The sequence below is a fragment of the Miniopterus natalensis genome, chromosome 2, assembly GCF_054644295.1.
Source record: "Miniopterus natalensis isolate mMinNat1 chromosome 2, mMinNat1.hap1, whole genome shotgun sequence".
In the NCBI taxonomy this organism is placed as follows: domain Eukaryota; kingdom Metazoa; phylum Chordata; class Mammalia; order Chiroptera; family Miniopteridae; genus Miniopterus; species Miniopterus natalensis.
Window position 1 is genome coordinate 105,461,754 of NC_142082.1, and position 5,600 is coordinate 105,467,353.

Genomic DNA, 5,600 nt, shown 5'->3' on the forward strand with positions numbered 1-5,600 from the left:
AGGTAGTGCTTTTCAGTCTGTGATTTTCTGTGAATCAGATCTCACAATCATAGACATTTTCTTCTGCCACACCCTCCACCCCCATCCAGGTAAACACAGCAACTGTTGCCAGTCTTCAGCCTTCACAAAACTTTATGTCCTCTAATTCACTTCCTTCTGAAGAATGTAGAGGACACTTTTGTTTATTTAGGGAAACAAGCGAGCTTAAAGGCTTGTTAAAGTGAATCCAACTGGTTTGGGGCATTTTGCCTCTAATGTCTCTTTTGGAAGGTAGGCAGGTACATTGGGGAGATTCTCCAACTTCAGTCACTAGCAGGCTACCTTTAGGATCTTTGACATTTCTACGTACCACCTGTATTATAGTTTTCTTTTTCTTTTTTAATCCTCACTGGAGGATATGTTTTTCATTGATTCTAGAGGGAAAGGAAGGGAGAGGAAGAGAGAGGGGGGGAAACATTGATGTGTTGCCTCTCATATGCTCAACAGGGATTGAACCCGCAACCTGGATATGCGCCCTGACTGGGAATCGAACCCACAACCTTTCGGTAAATGGAATGATGCTCTAACCAACTAAACCACACTGGCCAGGTCATAGTTTTCTTAATATTTTTAGAAATATACTTAAAATTTCTTTTGCTTACCCTCACCTATAATATTCATTAATGAAATCATATGTTTGCTATGCATATTATATTTTTCTAATATACATTAAGATGTAAAACTGATACAATAAAAATACATTTTTTACCACCTAAGATCATCTCATGTGCGCCACCTTAGGAAACATTGCTATAGTGTGGGTGCTGGAGTCAGACAGGCCTAGTTCAGGTCTTAGCTCTGCCACTTAATACCTGTATGACCTTGGACAAGATACTTAATCTCTCTAAACTTAAATTTTGTCATAATAAGCATTTCTTCCTGAGGATTTTGGTGAGGATTAAATGGGCTATATTTAAATATATTGTGTTTCAACTGCTTAGCACCATGCCTAGCACATAGTAAATACTCACTAGATGTTAACTACTATTGTTGTACCCTCTAGTTCTGTCCTTTGTCTATTCCTCCTTATTTCCTTTCTTCTCCATCTATGTTTGAAACAGACACTAGTATGCAGTGGGTTTGTTTCCTGAAGTGTATGGAATTTGTATAAATCCCTTCAGAGACCAGAATAGAAAGCTGAGTGTGGAGCATCCACTAGGTCCAGATTTGCTGTATTAATGATATGAAATTATCCTATTGTGCTGATGTGACTGAGATAATGCCATTGTTTCTACAGAGCCTAATCTCCAAGGTTATCAAAACCCTCGTGAACATTCCTTAACTCATCCCTATTAAGTGTGGACAAGTGTTATCTTCCTCAGTTTTCAGGTGGGGGATCAAGACCCCAGTAGGCCTGATCTGGTTACTCAGTAACACTGTGGCAGAACCACAAGGAACAGTCAAGGGCTCTTGATTCAGGGGGAAGATATGGCCTTAGTGCAACATTCTCCATGCTGACATGGAAAGTGTTCATAGAAGTGAGCAGGAAAAGTGCTCCATGCTCATTATGATTCTCCAGCTAAAAAATAGAGCATACTTAATTTTCCAGATTTGACCAGTAGGTATACCTGCAATTCTTAAGGTAGTTTTCCTCAGAATACTAGTTTGACAACAAGGTCTTACTTGATCATATTGGCATGAATTCTACTTCTCAAGTTCCTTTCCATTATAGAACCAAGCTGGTCTTAGAATACTGAAAAATAACCATGTCTGAAATTATTCTACCCCCAACATCACCCTAGTCCCACCCTGGAGACGAAGATTCCATTCCTGTATCACAAGCCATTACTTGCCTGGGGAACTGATTTTCTCCACAGCCTGTCTTTGATGTGTAATATTTCAATTCTTTATCTGGTTCTTTTTAAAATGTATGTGTTTCTTATATTTTAGTTTTGAGAACTTAAAAAATATAAGAAAGCAATTATTTCTTTTTTTTATCAAAATAACATATTGATGAAAGTTAGAGTTAGAAGAAATGTCACTTAAACAGACATGAAACCAAATCCTAATGAAGCCAAGTCACACACCAAGACAATAGCACTCTTAGAAATAGAACTGAAGTACCCTGTCGCTTGGCACAAACTGTTTTTCATTACTGAGGTGATTCCTTTTTTTACGTTTACAGGTTTGTGTGTATTACTGAGCCCTTCAAATGATCTTAATCTGTTTTTCATTTGGATGTTTAGAATAAAATACTGTGTGGAGAGGAAAGGAAGAGATAGTGATGGAAACACCTGCTTTAGAATATGAAATAGACCCAAAAATATATACCCACAGAGATAACCCCCCGATTATCCTGATATGGGCTATCAAAACTGATCCCAGGTTATAGACTGAGCTGGGTCATGTCAGGCTTTTACTCACCATTGTGATCATGTTAAGGGCTGATGAGCAGACACCTCCTGCAGCTGGGCTTCTCTTGCTGTAGGAGAAATGAAGCACAGTCCACAGAGAGCCTGAAAAAGGAGGTAGAATGACACAGCTTTCACCCTTTATTCACTTTTATTCTGAAGCGGTTTGAGACAGCCTAAACTAAGGGTGTGCATACAGTAAAGTTAGTATCAGGATGGTTTAAGTAAGAAGAAACAAACCAAGAAGGCTGTCATACTTACTAAATATACTTTTGTCTCTAAGCCTCCTGGAAACCATAATAAAAAGGGAAACACGTTGTAAAGAAAGGAGCATGCCTACCAATTATCCACAATAGAATAAGATTTTCCTGGAACTAAATTCTTAAAATATTTTTTTCACACATAAGATCTTATTTTAGGGACTATTGTGCAACATAATAGACAATGTCCTGGACCATAGCTTTATAATAAATGCAGAAAATTTTCACAAGACTGTTTCCTGTAACAAGTTTGGATTGGAGTCAAGATTATTATAACAAGGCCTAGTGGCTACAGCATTAGATTTGTCTTTGATGAAGAGCCAGATATTTATTATTTCTGGGCCACAGTTTTCTCTCTTATAAAATGAAGGAATTGTTTTTTAGATCAGAGAAAATGTAGGGAAGCCTATCAAATTCATTGTGAGAGTTTGTTCCAAATGCATGTGCCTCCTACATTACTGTACTCCCTTGCATATCAAATATCTTGTGAAAAGCTATTCTAGATGACTATTTTTAAAAGATTTTTATTGATTTTAGAGAGAGAGGAACAGGGAGGGAGAGAGAAAGAGAGAAACATTGATGTGAGAGAAAAACATCGATTGGCTGCCTCCTGCACGCCCCCAACAGGGATCCAAGCCTACAACCCCGGGCATGTGCCCCAACTGGGAATCTAACCAGACACCTTTTGGTGCATGAGATGAAGCTCAACCAACTGAGCCACACTGGCCAGGACTTTTTTAATATCAAAAAAATAATGGGAGTAATATAATATATACTCGCCTCTCAAAATGAATATATTTAGTCATAAATTCTTTAGACCTTAAAAACAAAAAGAGTAATAAAACATTATAGATCAGATGAAGTCCCTATATCAGTTACAATGGGCTAGGCTCTACTGCAGTAAGAAACATACAATCCCACAATTTTAGTGGCTGAAAACAATAAAAGTCTATTTCTCAATCATGACACATGATTACTGTGGGTCATTTGGAAACTCGGTGATGCATTGTCCTCACTCCAGAACCCAAGCTGATGAAGTAGCCTGAAACATTGAAATATGAAATACTGCTAGTCACTATAGCAAAAGAGAAAAGAACATAGTAAATTGTGCATATGGTTCTTAAATCTTCCATTCAGAAGTAACACTTCCACTCACATTTTATTGGCTAAGGTAAGTCATATGGTCATACCTAAATTCAAAGAATGTGCTTAGAAGAAAAGCCAGAATATCCATGAACAGACCCAATAACTGTCACAGTCCCCTTTGCTTTTCTCCCAAGGTCTATTTTCCTTTCCATTCAGAGGCAGCCACTGTCATTAATCTGGTGATTATCTAAACCCTGTTTTATATTTTTTGCTACAAAATAAGCATTTTTGTAAATAATGTATAGTGTTAGTTTGTGTATTTCATAAAACATTTGTTACTGATATCATATTTTAGAATGTATTAAATTTTTAAAATTATCTTCTGTTTCCAGGATTTATCTATGCTGAATCATGCAGATCTGGTTCATTTATTTAAACTGCTGCATAGGATTCCATGCTATAAATATACTGTGATTTATTAATCTCTTCCCTTACAGATGAACAAACTATTTCATTTTTTTATTATAACTGGTAGTATGGTATTGGAAATATGTTTGACAGAGTCCTTGGCAGTCTTTCTCAATTGGGTTTAACATGACAAATCCTAATATTATAGCACAATCACTGTATGTAATGAATTAACTTCTCTCCTATGCATATAGAATAACACTAGTTATGTACCATCTTTGGAAGAGTTGAGAAACTAGCCACTCCAATAATTGTTTTGTTCTTTGGTTCAGATGAAGAATCCTATTTGGGAAAGGCTGCTTGGAGTATAACCTAGAAGTAGATTGCAAGATTTTCTAATGTGGACGTTTTGAACTTTTCTAGATATTACCAAATTATTCTCCAAAATAGACCCTGTAATTTCTATCAGTTGCATATGACAGTTCTCCTTTGCCTACATCTTTTCCAAAACTTGCTATTTTCAGACATTTTACTTCTGGCTTATCCCATGGGTATGAAATAGTATCTCACTGTCGTTTTAAGTTGCATGTCGCTGGGTACCAGTGAAGTGGAGCGTTTTTTCATATTTAACAATTGAATTTTTCTGTGCATCATCTGCTTAAGTTATCTGCTGATGACATCATTTATGTTTTTCCTGTTAATTTATAGTAATTCTTTATACCTTTTGTTTTTTGTTTGTTTGTTTTTAAATATATCTTTATTGATTTCAGAGAGAGGAAAGGAAAGGGAGAGACAGAGATAGAAACATCAATGATGAGAGTCACTGATCAGCTAGCCCGCAACCCGGGCATGTGCCCTGACCGGGAATTGAGCCTCGATCGCCTGGATCCTAGGTGGACGCTCAACCGCTGAGCCAAGCCCGGCCGGGCTCTTTATACCTTTTGGATCTAATGCTTCCTCTGTTATATATGTGGCCATCTCTCAGTGATTCTGGTATATCTTTCACCTACACATCACCCACCATGATCAGTAAGGTCATTTCTATCTCTGATATTTTATGTATCTATTTCATGACTTAACACACATATATGTATACACTCAAACTTAGGAAATTTTTAAACCAAACTACGAAGAGTTCTTCTAAATATATAGATGCACTTTATACATTTCTTCTATCCTTAAATAACCTCTTCCCTGAAAAGAGGACATACTCTGAATTTGCCTAAATTACAAAGAACTTTTGTGGGTTTTTTTGCTTTGTTTTTTTCAATATATCTTTATTACTTTCAGAGAGAGGAAGGGAGAGGGAAAGAGAGAGATAGAAACATCAGTGATGAGAGAGTCATTGATTGGCTGCCTCCCACACGCCCCTGACTGGGAATTGAACCTTGATCTCTCAGTCGTTGTTCAACCACTGAGCCACGCCCAGCCAGGCTACAAAGAACTTTTGAACGGC